Here is a 19,042-nt window from a genome sequence, read left to right as displayed (position 1 = left end):
AGCACAGAACGTTAAAGGGTCGCTCACATGAGCAGGAGAAATGATCACATGTTTTCAAGAACTTAAGAATGCTATAAGTAACACTGCAGTGTTAGCAACACCCACTTATACAAAAACAATCTATTTCTTTTCACATTCCAATGGGGAAGTAATGACAGCATTGTTGACCTAGACAAATTCTTTGGGACACAAGCCCCTAGCATATTACACCGGGATTTTAGGCACAGCAATGCTGGGTAATTTCCCTTGTGAGCAGGCAGTAGCCGCTGCAGCCTTTGCAATTGAAAAATCATCCATAATAACCATGGGGTGCTCAGCAACATTATATGAGAAGCACATCATTTATTTTCCATTCTGTAAAGGTCCAAATCAATCATCACTACCCAGAGTACATCGGTTACGAGGTTATACTCTCCAACACTTCCATTCACATTGTAAGGTGTTGCAGAGTGAACCCTGCTGCATTCACTGCAATGCCCATTCAGCCAGGGGAGGAAGTGCTGGACTGTGTTACATACAAAGGTTCTGAGGATGACCGAAGCGAGGGATTGTGCACTGGTGGAGGAGGAGGTACTCTTCATTGGTGGTCCATCGATGATCGATCAGGAGATGGGGCAAAGGCGGTGTGCCACATAGACGAAGAGTACGAAGTAGCTATTAGAAAGTAGCCACCAACACATTATTCCACACAAGCAGCACAGCTCATTGAACTGATTGAAGCAGTAAAAGCATCCCAAGGGTATCTAGTGGCAATATAGTCTGATTTGGCATACGCCACATCTACAGTACATTCATGGTTATCTACATTGCGAAGGAGATAGTTCAAGAGGTCTGATGGAATGCCTATGCAACATGCAGCATTGCTATAAAGATTCATTTTTGCCTTATCCCCCCTCAGTAGTAGCAATGGTGAAATGCGCCGCCCACACCAGGGACAGAGATTTTGTTTTACTTAGAAATGATACCGAAGTTAAGGCCACCGAAGAAGTAGCACCTTTAGAAGTCCCGGACGTCAGAGGTATATCCGGAGGTAGCCATACAGCAATTGCAGCTAGCAGTGCCTTAACCAGCAGTCCCGATCACTCAGATTATTGAATTGCTAGATCAAGCACCCCAAGAAGCGATGGATTTGCGGGTTAAACGTGGGTGCTCACTCTCACCGACAGATCTTATCTGGAGACAAAACATTCAGGAATAGGTTTTCCCCCAACTTTCAAGAATATGTTGATAATTTTGTGGCAAGCTGCACAATTTGCCACCTCTTCAGCACCGGACACACCCTCAGGAAATTGTATGGCACATTGCGCTGTCCAACAGGATCCTTCCTGAACTCCACATAGACTATGTGGATATGATAAACAGGTACAGTAATTATCGTTATCTTATTGTTGTTTGTGCATTTTCTTGTGCACAACAAGATGCTAAATCAGCAGCCAAACGTCGTATATGTGATGTCCTAAAGTCAGATAACGGGTCTCATATTTTCCACAAATTATTCAAAGAGATTACTTCCCAACTAGGGATTAAACATAAATTGTGCTTGATTTACCACCCTCAAGCCAATAGATTGTGGAACTTTGAATGGACTATTGAAACAAAAACTGTCAAAGTTATGTCATACGTTAGGGAGGAACTGGCTGCATTATTTTCTTCTGGCTTTGTTCAGCCTTAGGAACCAACTAGGTAAGGACCACCACTTGTCCCTGCATGAGATAGTGATGGGAGAATGTTGCACACACCACTCACACCTGCACCACTGCATCAGATGCACACAGAGCAGCTGAGATTTTGGGGGAGGAGTTTCAGTGGTATTTGATCGATTTAACAAAATGTATAAAGATAATATCCCAACAGCTCCCTCTCAGGAGAGAAGAAACCACTGCCAAGCCTATGGTCGACCCAACATCTCTAAAGGCGCCTTAGCTCTACCCCGGATATTGTGTGTACGTAAGGTCGCTCATGAGGAAATGGAATGACTGTCAGTACCAAGGCATGTTTAAGGTCATGTATGCCACTCTGTCTGCCTGGCGAGTGAAAGAGTTACATTATTGGGTGCACCTATCTGATGACCAGAAAGCAACTGGCAGAGCCCCACCTCCTGCAGGCCCCCAGCAACATTGAAATTAAACAATGAATGTGGTAACCTTTTAATTGGCATTATTCCAACAGAGGCAACCCAGCGGGCACCAGGACACTGAATGTTCTTCTTGACTACCTAACTAATAGCAGATCTGCATTAATGGATTTCTATTGGGTGTGTGGACAATACACTTACCTCTACCTTCCTCCACCCTGGAGAGGTGTCTGCTAACTCACCACCTTGCATTCGCTGTCCTCATAGTGCCCAACTTGCATTTGACTATCATAAATGTGCCGTCCCCAGTTGCAGCTGAGCCCCCTCCCATCAGCGCGGTCGCCATTCACTAAGAACTTGCGAACCAAAGAGATCAAATTATTGGTCCCAAGACTCGTTGGACAAGCTTAAATCAATCTCGGAGCAATTCCGCCTGTTTACAAAGACAGACATTTTTTTTTTACTTCCCTCCTTGAGCCTGCCATCCAAACTTCAGCAAATGCAAAGTGGTTGCAGAAAACAAGGTGGGAGATGTCCCAGATATTGAGCCCGACAGAGCAGGGTCTCAATAAAAAAAAAAGCAGAACTGCAGGCTATTCGTCTCATGACCCCCCAGAACCAGTATGTTCTAGATTTACTTACGGCAATGGGAGGGTACAAGAAGATAGGATCGTCTTGCTGCACATACAGACCCCCCAACAATGCGGACAATGGATCTTTAATCATTGCCATAGGGGCCCTACACAACCTGTGGATTGCCATGGAAAAGGAGGCTAGAGTGAGTGCTGAAGACTAGTTTGATTCAATGTTTGTATGAGCCCGTGTTGGTTGGGGATAGCAGTAAAAGTCATGGCTCCTATTGGGGTATTTGTTCATGCAATTTTTTGTTTGTGTCAAATGATGCTACTGTGCTGCTCCAAGACACTGCCTAAGAGTGCAATTATGATGCAATGTTCATAACAATAGGTAAAGCTGCTCCCCTCACAACACATGTGTACACACAGACTGAGAAGTGGAATGGTAAATTAGAGCACAGGATGGTAAGAGTAGACAAGCAGTTGGTCCACCAGTGACACTGTCTTACCCTCCACCTGATCCATAAAATTATGTATAGCATTGGGTAGATTTGGCAGGAGATGGGGATGTTGCTTTATGACATGTACTCCATAGGAATATCATCAGCTATCTAGAGCTACAAAGTCCTCTTTTTAGGGGCTGTGTGGGTGAGGACAAGTTAATACAAAACAAACAGGATCCCACAAAACAGCTTCCCTCCTTTCTGTTCTAGGTAGGTTATAAGGTGCCTCTTGACATAGTTCCATCCACCACTTTACCATAAATGAGGGCAGATCACCATGGATTATCCAAAAATATACATATTTTAATATTTATCAAAAACCATCAAATAACAATGCATCTACTTAAAAACAGCAAACAGATCACAATTCATTCTTACACATGCTAATATTCAGAACATATACATAAATACATGCAACCAATTTGACAGAGGGGAAGCGAACATAAGTTGGCCTCTTCTCTGCCTGATCGGTGAACCACTAAGTGTCTCTACTGATACCCTGAATAATGGAACCTCCCTGATTCAGGAGGACAGACAATGTGCTAAAAAACAAACAGAAAAATAAAACCTTAATAGCATGGTTACATTCATTTTTATCATGTCAAGTATCTTCAGGCACCCTTTCCACCTTAACCTTTACGTGATTCTAAACAGAAGGATTCCATTTTTAAATCTACATCTCAACCTTACCCATGGAGACCATTTCCCCTGGGTCATCAAGTATGCCTTATTTGTTCAATTACAAGTAGGAGGCTCCAAAGTACCCCTATTCTTTTATTATATCAATCCGCTAAATGCTGATATTTTACACTTATACTGCACTCATGCACTCATAGGCTAGTGCCTATATCATTAATAGTTACCCTTCACTCCTGTCGTGTGGAAGTGGAGGGGTATTTTCTTTTGGCATATGCTCAATCGGAACGACCTGATACGCGGAGCAACACCACTTGTAAATGCTGAAAAAGAACCAACAATTGTCCTGTATCAAAGCTAAACTGGCTGCAACTGATTAGAAAGCTCTGTAGTTCTAGAAAACGGCGCTTACCGACTATTGTCACTTTCCTGTCGATCACACAGACCGATCACTCCTTCCCCGTGTTTAACCATCCGAGCAATTTTAGATGCGTGTTTCTTGACACGACTGTTCCACAGACCTAATGAAACAACCGACAACACCCCAAATTATACCTCAGTATTTCGGAGTGTCAAACAAGGCATCTATTGTAACGCCGTCTCACCTCTGTGTTATTGTTTTCTCTTTCGTCGGATCACTTCCTGTGTCAACGTTTCACCAAGCTACCGGAACAGACGTTATCTGTCTATCATGTGCTGCAAATATAGCTTGGGTCGCAATGACGTATGCAAGTCATGTGACTGCATATAAATGTATGTAAGCAACGCCCGCCATGTTGGAATGGGGACCATGTCTAGGTGGACATGCGAGAAATTTCATACTGCACGGTTTAAAACTGGCCCAACGTTCAGCATTTGCCAGTATTTCTATATATTTTCAGCCCACAATACAAGCCTTGTGAAACCATATTTTAAATTATTTCTGATGAATAAACAAAGCCCATTCAATGGAAATATTTAAACCTTATTTTACAGTGTTCAAGGAATAGATCACTTTTTGTTCTGCCTGTCTCAATTTCAAATCTCTATTACCCCCTCTGGGCTGAGGCAAAATTGTTTCAATGATGAACCAATGGATATCATCTGAATTATGTTTTGAAGACTTAAAATATGCTACTAGGGATCCACCAGGGGGCGCTGAGATGTGTTGAAGCATCTCCGCTCGTCTCCCCACCAGGGCGCTGATCGAGGGACCCGAGCCCCCCCCCCGACACCCCCGGAGCGAGACACCGACACCACCCCCCCAGTACGAAGGTGCCGGGCACCCCTGGCCCAAACCTGAAACCCAGGAGTGGAGCAGAGCCGGAGCTGCGAGCCAGCGGACCCCGAGGGCGCAAAACCCCTCCCTCCTGCGGCCCTGCGGCTCCGCGGAAAACAACTGCGAGCCCGGGCCCAGAGAGGCCTCGCAAAGGCCCAGGCGTCCGAGGCCGAGGGATCCTGCCGAGAACCGACGGCGGCTCGCGGCAACGGAACGGCCCAGGAGGTGGACCGAGGAGCGGGAGAAGGAGGCGCCGCACCAGGACGAGGAACCCCCCCAGCGGGGTGTCAGCGAGGGAGAGGCTCCCCAGGATTGCGCAGATTCTGGCGAAGCCCGCGCGGGGCGAAAACGAGTGGCGTGGGAGAGGCCCCCCCCCGAGGTAAGGAGACCCACCCCGGGGCTGGGCACCCACAGGGGGCAATAAAACTCACGGCCCCCAACACAACGGAGGAAAAAAAATAAAAAAAAAAAACAAACAAAAAAAAAAAAACGGGGAGAACCTGTGGAAGTGGATCCCCCGCCCACGACAAGTGATCTGCCTGGGGCTCCAGCCCCCCCACAACCTCCTCCCCGCCCCTGGCCGCAGAGCTACCAAGGGCCCCCGCTCCCCCTGGGACGCAAAGGAGACAAGCAGGCCCCGGTGGCCACAATCATTTGGGGGCAGACACCGGGGAGCAAGAGTGTCCAGGGAAGGCCTATGACCTGGAGGGAAACACTGCAGAGGTTTCGGCGCCCGTCCCTTGAGCCCCAAACAACCCCTGAAATGGCCGCCCAAACGCAGCAAGAAGCGGCAGACGCAATCTCGGTCTCCAGGGGAATGGCGGCCCTGCTGGATGAAATTAGAGGATTCCGCGCAGACATCACCCTTAGGCTGGACACCCTAGACAAAAAGGTTGAAAACATAGAAGACAGGGTGCAGTCACTGGAGAACAACACACCTTCGACATTCTCGAATCGCAATTTGACATGCGCCTGTCTGAACTTGAGAGAAGAGAAGAAAAATGCTCATTGAAAATGGATGACTTGGAAAACAGAGAAAGGCGCTGCAACCTACGTTTTCTGGGCTTCCCGGAACAGGACGGGGAAACCCAGGCAGACATTGTCAAGGCAGTCAACGCGGTGGTGAGAGTGCTTTTTGACGGAACTAACACTAACGAACCCACCATCGACAGGGCCCACAGAGCAGGGGCAGCCTCCAGAGGCCCCAGATCCGTCTTAGTTCGCTTCCACTACTTCTCTGAGAAAAGCAGGATCCTCGAACTAGCTCGCAAAAAGGGCCCGGTGGAATGTGATGGGGCCCAGATCTCAGTATACCAAGATTTGTCGGCCTTCACTCTGGCGAGACGCCGTCTTTGTTCCCCTCTGACGAAAATGCTCCAAGCCAAGGGAGTCCGATACAGGTGGGGGTATCCTTTTTCACTTTCTTTCGAGCACGAGGGATATAAGTATACCCTGATCACCGAAGACGACATCCAACGAGTGACAGGCGAACTCCTAGATAACTCGGATTTTGAACCGGGAGACCGCGATCGTGAGCGCACCCCGAAGGGCCCTAAAAAGATCAACGCTCCAAAGGAGAGGCGCAGAGTACGAGGCCAAAGGAAATTCAGGAGAGTGGCACCAGCGTTGCCGGACCCTCAGAATAGCTGAAACAAACTACTAGAATCTGATGAAATCTTTCTCCACTCGACGTTGCAAAGGGGGGATGTTGTTACATTTCAAATTCTTGCATCAAGCCCGCAGGGGCGGGGGGGGCTCGAATGGTCGTTTATAATGAGGTAACGAGCCCGGAGGGGGGAGACATGGTTGGCCGGTTGTGTGACTTTGAGACGATGCCTCAATACAACCAGGCGATCTGGGGGGAGGGGGGTGGGGGGAGAGAAGAGGGGATGTTGGGATGTTGGGGAATTTGTTATAATACGCCAAAGTTTGGGGTCTTGATCACACCCTGGGGGCTGTTCCTAACCCTCAGCGAGGTGCTGAAACATAGAGGGAGTAATGACGCTTGCATCCTTGAAATTGGAGTTATGTGCTTCACAACGCATCCTAATGGATGATTCACTCCAATCCTTGTCAGTGGGGTCTCTGAATGTTCGGGGGCTCAACTCACCCACCAAGAGGTCACTGCTCATGCGGGAATTTACGAGGACGAAACTACAATTTCTCTTTGTGCAAGAGACCCACTGGGTTCGGGGGAAGGAGCCCAAGCTTAAAGCTAAAAATATAGATCAGGTATTCTCAGCCTCTACCCAGTCCAAGAAGAGGGGAGTAGCTCTGCTGGTGTCCCCCGGGGCTCACTTTGGATTTAAGGTGGCACAGGCCGACCCCGAGGGTCGGTATCTCATGGTAAAAGGGGATGTGCGGGGACGCCTGTTCACCCTGGTTTGCATATACGCCCCAAATGAGTCGCAGGACGTCTTCTGGGAAAGCATGAAGGGGACAATAATGTCATTTGCGGAGGGGACCCTCCTGGTGGGAGGGGACTTTAATATGGTGCTCTGCCCCGAAAGGGACAGAAAATCTGTGAATCCTTGCCCCAACATCCGCCTCCACAAAAAATTGGCATCAACCTTCCAGGCAGTGAATGGGGAATAGGGGTTGTGTGACACGAGTACACCCAAGAAAGGCCTGAATCCCGACTACACTTTTTACTCTAAACCACACGATGCCTTCTCGCGTATAGACTACATTTTGGTAGATTCAGCAATGCAGGGTGAGATCACCAGCGCTGGGGTGGAAATCGTCCCCTGGACGGACCATGACATGGTGAAGATTGGTATCGGCCTCCCCCCTACTCCTGTAGCCAGCTCCCGATGGAGTTGTAACGACCTCCTACTACATGACAAGGAGACGCGCCAAACCCTTCTTACAGCCATAGAAGATTATTTCTCCCTGAACGACAACGGGGAGGTAGGCACTATGGGAGTATGGGAGGCATTTAAGGCAACCATCAGAGGTACCCTAATTGGCATTGGGGCGGGGAAAAAAAGAGAGAGGGACCGGGAAGAGAAAGACCTGAAAACCAAAATAGAGGCCATACAACCGGGTGGTAAACTGAAAACACAGATGTTCCCTGGGCAGTGGGAGGAATTGCAGAAGCTGCGCACTAGATTGGCTCACCTCCAGGTAGGGCAAACGGAAAGGAAGCTCTCGTTTCTGAAACAAAAATATATGGAAAAAGGGGAAAAGGCCGACAAGATACTGGCCTGGAGACTCCGCGAACTTAGGAACAGCAGGAGAGTGAACTCAATCCGCTCTGTGGACGGTAACTCGACCGCAAGGGACTCCAAAATAGCGGAACAATTCAGGCTATACTATGAAAAATTATACTGCTCAGAATACAAGGGGGATGGGATAGAAGTTGATAGGTTCCTGGATTCCCTCCCTGTCCCGGGCCTGCTACCAGACAAGGCCGACGCTCTGGAAATCCCTATTTCCCCGGAAGAGGTAATTGATACTATCTCCTCCTTAAAAAGTGGCACGGCCCCGGGGGACGACGGCTTCTCAGTCAAATTTTATAAGACCTATAGATCCACACTCGCCCCCTTCTTGGCCAAGCTGTTTAACTGTGCACTAAATCAAGGGTCCCTCCCCCCCACAATGATGTCAGCCTTAATAGTGGTCCTACCGAAAGACGGCAAAGACCCAGCCCTATGCCAGTCATATCGCCCCATATCGCTCCTAAACACTGACGTTAAAATACTGGCGAAACTCCTGGCGAACAGACTGGCAAAATTCCTCCCCACCCTAGTACATGGAGATCAAGTGGGCTTTATCCCGGGGCGCTAGGGGTCGGATAACATCAGAAAAACCCTCGACCTTATGCATGAGGCTACCGAACAGGGAGTGGAGGGGTACCTCCTTTCACTCGACTCTGAAAAAGCCTTCGACCGGGTCGAATGGCCCTACATGATCAAGGTTCTTAGGAAAATGGGATTGGGAGATAATTTCTGTAGGTGGGTCGCAGCTCTATATAACTCGCCCTCGGCGAGAGTATCAGTTAATGGGGGCACATCCGAACCCTTTTCCCTTTCCCGAGGCACCCGGCAAGGCTGTCCCCTGTCACCTCTCCTATATGCCCTGGCCATGGAGCCCCTGGCTATAGCGGTTAGGAACGACCCGGAGATTAGGGGTATACGATGTGGTGAGTGCGAGTTTAAGCTCTCCCTGTTCGCGGACGACATACTGGGCTATCTGACCAGCATTCACAAATCCCTACCGAGGCTGTTTGATCTCATAAACCTTTTCGGCTCCTTTTCGGGGCTGAGAATAAACGCATCCAAATCAAGTATTATGCCAATGGGCCCAGGGGAACAAGATATTGAGAACAAAACCGACATTCAAGGGGTTAGAATCGAGCGAACATCCACAAGGTATCTGGGCATCACCATCCCCAGAGATCTGTCTCATCTATACCAATGGAATTTCCCTGGAATCCTCGCCCAGGTCAGTAGCGATCTCAAAAGATGGGCCCCCCTCACGCTCTCCTGGCTTGGACGCATGGTCTCGGTTAAGATGAACATTTTACCTCGCCTTCTCTATCTCTTCTCAGCTCTCCCTGTCGTGATACCTGAGGCCTTTTTCGAGGTGCTCCAGTCTTGTGTCCTTCACTTCATTTGGAACGGCAAAAGGCCCAGGGTTAAAACTTCCACTCTGACCCTCCCAAAGTCCCATGGTGGCTTCGGTCTCCCCGATTTTAGGCTCTATTATAAAGCAGCTCAGCTCAGGGTGATGTTGGAGCACATGCGGGACGACATGCGTACATTCTGGACGTACGTCGAAGACACCCACGCACATCCGAGGAAGGTCAGGGACTATCTCTGGGCCTCTCCCAGGTCACTCCCCCCACAACTCAAGACACATCCTACTTTAGCAGTCCTTTGGTCACTGTGGAAACCCAGCAAAGCTAATAATTTGATATCTACATGGCCTTCGCCTCTGTCATCTCTCTGGGGCCCCCCCATTGATCTGGATATGAGGGGCTTTCGGGACACCCAGGCATGGTCTGACATGGGACTGGAAAGAGTCTCCCAGCTTACACGAGAAGAGGGCTTCATTGAATACGACAGCTTGACAGAGGCTCTGGTGGACAGGCCCCCCACGGTTTTTGAATTCCTGCGGCTGAAAGGGATACTTACCCAACCGCGGTGGTCCGATCAGCTTAGACGCCCCCTCACCCCACTCGAACTAATTCTGGCCAAAAGTAAATCTCGCAAAGGTTCGCTATCTAAGTTTTATAGTGTGCTGATTATAGCCGACCTAGAAGGCAGACAACCCTTCAAGCGCATATGGGAAGAGAGGATGGGGATGCCAATAGAGGACCACACCTGGAGGGCGGTTTTCAAGTGCATTTTCACAGGCTCCCTATACACAGCAGCTATGGAACATAACTTTAAAATCCTCCATTCATGGCATCGCCCCCCGGCGCTATTGTCCAGAATGTACCGGGATGTTTCCTCCCTCTGCCCCAGGGGATGCCATCAACGGGGAACCTGGTTTCATATGTGGTGGAGTTGCCCGTCCATACAGGTATACTGGACGGAGCTCCTAAGCTGGATCAAAGATATCGAGGGTTATGGTCCATCTTTGCACCCGCTGGAAATCCTACTGGGCTCCCCCATGCCGGAGTCGGAGGTGAATGCCTTCCCCAAGGTCATATGCGCCATGTTGCGGGCAGGAAGACTGGCGCTTGCGCAAAAATGGAAAAGTGTCCTGGCCCCCTCCAAAGAGGAATGGCTCTGCAAGCTCAGAGTGATTTTCAGCTACGAAAAACTCTCGGCAATAGCAAACAATACTATGTCTGATTTTGTCCAAGAGTGGACGGCAGTGCTGCTGCACGATGATTGTATTACTATGCGATTGTAGAGGGGCGATGGAACAAAAGTTTAAACCAATGGTTGCTATGCGCTGGTCCCCACGCCCCTCAGAGGGTTGGTCTTGCCCTGGCCCAATCACCACATGGCCTTACCCCACTGTCGCAAGGATCACTTTTCTCTATCGCAGCGCTATGCAAGTGTTCTTCCCTATGTTAAATATAGTTGCATTTTCCCTAAAGTTGGCGTAACAATTGTTTGGGGGGAGGGATCGGGAGGGGGGAAGGGGGGTTGGGAGTTAACCAGAAAATGTTTCTGACAATGTGATTTTTTCTTGCATCTATTGCGGGTGGAATAGGCCATTAGGCCCACCCTGTCGTGTATGTTGTCAATAAAAATAAATTAAAAAAAAAAAAATATGCTACTAGGGGTTTGTCCACTACACCATTCTTTACACATGATCTGTGTTTGCAGATCCTCTGTCGAATAGGCCTCTTGGTCTTCCAAATATACAAAAGACCACACAGGCACTTGATGGCATATACGGCCCATTTCGAGTTGCAATTGGTGAAGCTTTTTAGGGTCCATTTTCTACCTTTTAAATCAACTTTGTTCATTGTCATGGTAAGACTGCACACGGAGCATTTCCCATATTTGAAGTGGCCTACCACTGGGGATAAATTCAAGAGAGTCAATTGAGTATTACTGCTCCTATCCACTGGTGTTCTGTATGTGTGGACTAATTTGTCTCTTAAATTTGGCATCCGTCGGAATGAGAAACGTGGTTTATTAATGACAAAGTCTTCGGTGTTAATCATATTCAGTGCTTCAGTATGCATCGGCGAAGGTTGTTGCTTATGGGTGAAAAAGTAGATACACGTTATCTTATCTTCCTTCACTTTAGATTGTGTCACCAGGCAGTCCTGTCTATTGGTGTTTCTTGCTCTTATAGGAATATGCCCAGATCGGGGACAGTTTACATGATGTGTGCAAAGTGTGGGTGCCCAAAGACTACGATTATAGAAGAAGGGAAGCTGGTTTGGTTAATGGAGTATTAACTAAAAGGGAAGAGAGTTGGAATGTAAGTGCAATGTACTAGACAGGCGAAGAGATTTAGACTGTGAAAAATATATAAGCATGCATCCTAGTGCAAGCAGTTCCTGTTGGTTGCGGCAGAATGCACATGCATCCATTTGTAGTTATGAAAAAATGCTACACCTGAAACAATGAGCATATCCATGTCTGTTAATAGCTAATTAGCTACAAATTACAATTGAGTACAGATGTGCTCAGATCTTGCATATTGTTTGTTATGGATAATAGTGCTGTAGAATGAAGCTAGAGAGTATACTTTGAGAACAGGGTATCTACTAGAGTACTAGTTACTAAGTGAATTGCATATGAACCCTTTGTAGTCTAGAATGGCAATTACAAACTATATATATATATATATATATATATATATATATATATATATATATATATATATATATATATTAAGAGGCACAACAATGCTTTATTTCACTGTAAAGCGAGCAGAGGCGACATCCCAGGTGGAGAAGGAAATACAGACTTGGTATTCCCACAAGACTGCAGCGGAGTTAGCATCTGCACAAATGTTGTCTCTTTTTACACACCTGCCCCCGTCCAGGTAACGTGGCCAACATCAGAGTTACTATTAGAAGACCGATAGCAGCCAGATGAGCCCTAACCGCAACAATGCAGCAACAGGCGATTTCCCCAGAGAAATCACTGATTCTCTACATCTACGGAGAGAGACAGTACATTAAAGAAAACTCAGGCTTAGTACTGCATCACTCCTTTGGAGATCCAAGCATGACAGCGGCAGGTGGGCACATAATGTGCTACAGCTGCAGATAAAGTTGTTCCCTGGCTTCCATCACTTGCTGGGACAATGTCTGAGATTTATTTCAGCCAAATCATCTTCTCCCCGGCATCTGCGTTGTATACTTTGCTATATTTCACCCAGGCATCGCCTTATACTGATAGTAGGCCTGGTCACTTTCATAGGCTCCGAGTGTCACTTCTCGTAGGAACTGGGGGATAAACATGAGATCTGCAACAACAGCCTTATTCTCAACCAACATTCTAAGTTGATGCAGGGTCACATCATCCTGCTCCAGCCAGTGACCTTTGTCAAATTGTATATATTCAATGTCCTCAATAATCTTCTCAATGTCCTGGGTTTATTTGGGAGTGTACTGTAAAACTTCACTTTTTTCACTGACCTTGGGAAGGAAGGATTTCTTGTAGGCATCCTCGATTCCTTTCAGGTAGTTAATAGAAACCTTCTTCTCGACAGACAAGCCCTTCTCCTGAATCCGTTGGTAGACTTCAGTGTGGGGGACATCCACATAGATGACCAGGTGAGGTGGAAAGAACTCATCAATGCTAATCCCTTAGACTTCATTGTAATGATCAACACACTCCTTCTGGATGTACCCATTCTTAAACATGGCTTCAAGGGAGACAAAGTCGCTGAAGAGGAAATGGTCCATCACCACGCCTTGTCCTGTACGGAGCAAATGTTCCAGGGCATCAGAGTACTGTAACATACGGTGTTGGTATTAACCATGGTGTTGGTATTAACGGCTCTGAGATCAGCTGGATGCGCCTTGCGTGGAACAGCTCAGCTTCATACCAGCTGCCAGAGAAACCTTCAATATGGCTTTTGGGCTTACATACTGGGCGAGAGATGTTCTAATATGTTCAACAAGTTCAGCAAAATAATTACTGTGGATAACACCTGGGACAAAAGCTTGCTGGAAGCCTAGGTCTGCATTACTTGCCAAATGCAGATGTTCACTTCCCGGACAAAATCACCGGAGATGGCAAGAATCTTGACCCAAAGTTCAATGGATGCTGCACTCTGGAGCAATTCTATGAGGACCCCAAGTTCCCTGATGGGATTTCATACCGCTGACAGTTCTGGATGTATGTTGTCCGTATGTTACAGATATTTTTGTTTCTTAGGAGAGTATATTTCTCACTACCAAAATATGTGTGGAATAAGGTGAGCATATTTTGGCATCATTATATATTGTCCAAAATTCTAACAGTTAAGATGACACCTGTCGGTGTTACCAATAGCAAATACTTGCAATTTAATACTTTTCTTGCAGGTGGCACAGTCGCTCCTATTTTCATCTAATGTGCACTGGTGAAATATCCATGGTGAATGACGAATACTTAGGGACCATCTTTAACATCTCAATTTGACAGGCTGGATGCAGTCCTAGCACATCATAATGATGGAAAGGAATATGTTTATTTGCGACACTAATTGTGCACACTCAGTGGTGATAATGGAAAAATGTGGTGAATTGTGCACAAATGAAACACACAAAATGGCAAACCATTATTTTATTAAGGACCCATACTATTTTCATTTGCCCGTACTTAATGAGATTTCTTCCTCTTTCTCTCCTTTCTCCCTCTCTCTTCTGGCAAACTACATGTTGATTATACTGCATATTTTGAATATGATTTGCACTATGCTTATTTACTGTATTCATGTATGCACAGCCCAGCCTTGATGACGACTGTTCACAGGTCGAAACACGTGTTGGCAATTGGGCACTAGCAATCTCTCAACCCACACATGATGTTTTGAATATGGAATAAAGCTAAACCTAAACCTAAACCTAAATATGGAACAAACCAACCTAAAAAGTGACTTACCTCCATTTACGAGAGAGGAAATACAACTACCAAGACTGTCAACTCACAACTGTGCTCAATTTTAATTTGTAGCTAATGAGCTATTAACAGACAGGGGCATGCAGATAGTCTGAGGTATAGTATTTGTTCATGATATATGTCTGTAGGCTGTGGGGAAGCCTATAGATACCTACCCAAGCAGCAGTTCACCTAGTGCTAATTTTTCCAAAGCACAGCTTAACAGAGTTTACCCCACTCCCTTTGTTCCGCCCTGTTGGATTTTAGGGCATGTTTCTGGATGTCTTCTTGAAAGTGAGAAACAGTTCAACATGGAGCTGCAGCTCTATCCAATTAGTCCTGAGACACAATCCTTCTTTCCTCCCTCAGAAAGAAGTTATGATGCGAAGGTCACAGGCAGCTGTGCTGTCCTGATTACAGTTAATTGAGCCAGACTGCAGAGCTCAGATGAGCTGGGAAAGGAATGTTGGATCCAGGGAGGAAGGGTAGGGATTTGAAGGTCAAATTCATGTGAGCAGGGTATGGGAGCCTGTGATGCCAAGAAGCCTGGTGAAGATTTAGAGCACTACTGCCCTCACCCGAAAAGCAGTCCTCCTGTCTGTACTGCAGGCGGCGCACTCTAAGGATGAATAAATAAGTGTAATTCAGACTTAAGAGTGGTGCCCCAACACGTCATTCATGGCACCTGGGTTTCCAGAGAGAAAAGGGGAGATGTGCTAGGGCTGTACTGTGAGTTGGAACAGGAGGAGCAGAGGTGATCCCAATAAATGTATCTACAAGGCCAGGGAGCTGTTTGTGCATGCCACAGTATTTGGTATAAGGAGAAGGTCCATTGTATTATCAAGGAAGAGTTGACCTCGCTATTCACACTTTGATCAAGACCCAATGGAGGGCTGCACATCACGTGATGGCCAGGAATGTTTACGCGTCTAAGAAATTTATTATGGTAACAATGTGCCGGGTAGTTAATCAACTCTTAGGTTTCATAGTGATGATGTAGTAGGTCACGTGCTTAGGGGAATGTGTTTAGATAATGGGCCTCATTACGCGGTAGGAGGTAGCCATGGTGCTACTAGCACCATGGCTACCCCCTTACCGCATACCGGGTCCTGGTTCTCAGAATGGGTACTTACCGGGTCATTCCAACCTTGGAGGACCCGGTAAATCTCCATTCTGAGATCCATTCCCCATTACCATTTGAGCCCCCATAGGGCTCAATGGGAATGGGGAAGTAGCTAATAACGGTACCGCAATTTGCGGTACCGTTATTAGCTCTGAAGTCCTTTAGCGGGTCCCGTCTTTAACACCTGGTCAGACCAGGCGTTAAGGAAGGGACCCACTAAGGGACCTCGGAATATGGAGGTAAGGGATTACCGGCACTGGCGCCCTTACCGGTGCCAGTAATCCCTTACCTCCTACCTCGTAATGAGGCCCAATGTGTGACCAGTAGCCCAATGGACTATAGGAGATAGTTAGAATTGTGTATAGAGGTTAGCCAGTGGGGAGTGTGGGATTATGTTGTAAACTCTTTTATGCATAGTTCTGTTAATTTGCAGTTTTCCGCTATAAAAGGTGTCACTTCTTTGGGTGGGGCTGGCTCGGTGTTAGTTCGGTTCAACAGGACCATCTGATACTTTTGCATGTAATAAAACGTTGTATTCCTTGCAAATGGTGCATTGATTATTTAGCCTATTTGGAATTGTTTTTATCGGTCAGGTTTTGGGTCATTCACTCTATGCCCGCGTACCTGCCTGTCTGTGGTGCTCATCTGCGGGAGATGCAGCAGCTCATGTAGCGTGGGAACCATGATTCTTGGGTCGTCGTTTCCCTCATTTTGCTTCTTGGTCCAGGTGCCGTTGTTTGGGAACGCTGGTATGCCGCATCGATGGAGGTGAGGTCTCTCGGCGTTTGAGACCTTAGTACCTGGGGCTCTTCGCTTCCTGGCTCAGTAGCATTCCACAGACTGTGAGTCCTCTCTGACCACCATGTATGCAACGCGGTCCTGCTTCCTGGATGGGCTGGTTCCATGCTGCAGTGGAGGCTTCCACTGAATGTAGCATTGCTCAGTGCCCCCGCCACATGGCTCCACCCTCCAGGTAGGGGTCTCTGCGTTTTTGCACCTCTCTCTGTAATGAGAGAGACAACCCCATTGGTTCTGAGTTTCAGGCAGCAGGGAATGGTACAAAAGATGTCATGGATCAGCAACAGTTCATATGTGTATTTTTGCCTGTGACATGCACCTGGAAAACAACAGTAAACAAGAATTAATATTTTGCTTCAATTTAACTGCACAGGCCCTTAAGCATGTCAAATTGAATCAGTGGTCATTGCAGTTATGAGTATATCCTTTTCTGGGCAGCACATTTTGCATTTGGCAAACACATATTTGTATTAACTTATTCTTATTGGGTTGCCTCTATTTTAACCCTTTAACCTTCCTGTAGATGTGACTATGAATATGTTTCATTGCTATATGTTAGGTTAACAGGAGAGAGCATGCAGTTTCATGAAGCACATATCACCACAGACTCTGGAGCATGGAATCTGGAACAACATTAACAAAAGTGTCAACACTCAAATTTGTTATGAGACAAAGCTGTCTAAACCATTTTGGATAAGTTAATCTTTACTCACATTCACAAAAGCAAGCCACTGAAACATTAATGCACAAACAGCCATGAAACTGCAACAAAAACCTCAAACCAAGTTTATGATTATGACATGCTTTTCATAAACTCTTGATACACAAGTGCCAAAAGAAACAGAATGTACAAACTTCTCAGTGGCCCCAACTTCCCAGCACTCTCCCCTGCTGAATACCCACAATCACTTCCCAGTTTAGTATTCCAAACTACATGTCCCAGAATACATCCTACTACAGAATGTAAACTGTGATATAGTCAGTGACGGGGTCCCATCTCAAGACCTGGGGAGAGCTCTCGGAAACAGGAAAGACAGCCTACCTGAGTCCTTGGGCCAGTGCTGTGTGCTGCTTGGGAGTGGTCATGGTTGGGATTCACAGAATCCTTCTCCCTAAACCCCTCCCTAATCAATGTATTAGAGACCATACATTTACAAATAAAGGGCAGTTTACACCCCATCCGAGAATTGTTTTTATTAGGATCTCGCACATTGCAGAGAGACATCACAATTGAGGATTTGGAACTTCTGGAGGCACAGGATCCCTCCTGGGAGTGGACGTAGAGCTACATGCAGGAAGTTGAACTTCCACCTGATCCCAAATGGCCACCAGGCCATTTAAAGCCTTGGAAATGCATGCCTGTAAACCAACCAGAGGGCAAAAACAATGGTTAGCAGAGCATTACCAATAAAGCCTTATTAACCAAATGAATACCTTTAAAAGGCTGAACCAAACCAGAATACCTCTAATAGTTACCTTGAGTTAGGACAGAGAACAAGACAACAGAAAAATAAAACCAGACAAGGTGAAACCACTTGATGTTATAGAACGACCTTTACAGTTTACATCAGTGGATACAATTGCAAGATCTGAACCAAACTATCATCCAGAGAAGGCTGATAGAGCAAAGCCCACTGAAGAAGTTCAGAGACATCCCAGGCCTGGTAATGCATGCCTTCTAGAACAGCCCAAGAGACCTGGGGCTCCTGCGGTAAAACTGCACACTGGAGCATTAAGCAAGAAGGGTAACTTAACACTGAGGGTGAGAATGACTTGAGTTGACTGTGAAATTGTGCAGGGTGCTATATTAAGACTGGAGGGGGGTTTTCTGTACACCTGCCCTCTATATGGCAGAGTAGAAGCACAGAGCACCCCAGCCAAGATTCTCCATTGTTGACAGCAATGGACAAGCAATCAAGGCTTAGCTCTCAGGAGGTGATGCAGGCTCGTTCTTAGGTACAGTGTAGTCCCCAAGCCCCCACAAAGGCATGTCCACACACTATGTTATGTGATAACACAGTTCTTTATATAAATAAGGTTCAATATATATACACAATCAATAACACACTTTGTACTCTGGCAATTCTAATATGGTAAATATGGACAATTTGTATGTGGTACCACAGTTAACTCTTGACTCCTTTAAAATGCCCCAACTGATGAAAGTCCCAATGGCATACAAATCAAATAGTAAAGTGAATCAACAATAGATATGGGAAGGAAGACAAGTTGGGTTAAACAATTGGCAGAATACTGGGTACCTACCGCAAGACACAGTTCTGTATGAGAATCCCCCACCTTGGCAACCTGTAAATAAAGTGTAGCAACAAGCCCAGTAAAGTAATGTTTAAGATAGTCTTTGTTCCTTCGAAAAAGGTTCTTCTAACCCAATGTACCCAGTTTAGCAGAGTTCTTCGACGAGTCGTCGACGGATCCCTCTTGAGTGAACTCCCTTTAAGGCAGGAGCCATAGGTCATCGAGATTCCTACGAAGAAAAGCTGAACAATGTCATTAAGACAGCAGCTTCGGCCCTGGCGGTGCTCGTCGACATCTGTTGTGGGCG

General features: G+C 46.7%; 1 pseudogene; it reads right to left on the bottom strand.

The window, feature by feature from the left end:
• Positions 1-12,755: 12,755 nt before the first annotated feature.
• LOC138498637 (NADH dehydrogenase [ubiquinone] 1 alpha subcomplex subunit 10, mitochondrial-like) lies at positions 12,756-13,435 on the bottom strand (annotated as a pseudogene).
• Positions 13,436-19,042: the final 5,607 nt, after the last annotated feature.

This window comes from Ambystoma mexicanum, chromosome 5q (genome assembly GCF_040938575.1).
Source record: "Ambystoma mexicanum isolate Mex_15411 chromosome 5q, UKY_AmexF1_1, whole genome shotgun sequence".
In the NCBI taxonomy this organism is placed as follows: Eukaryota; Metazoa; Chordata; class Amphibia; order Caudata; family Ambystomatidae; genus Ambystoma; species Ambystoma mexicanum.
The sequence above is the reverse complement of the archived record's forward strand: the minus strand, read 5'-3'. Positions and strand labels throughout refer to the sequence as shown.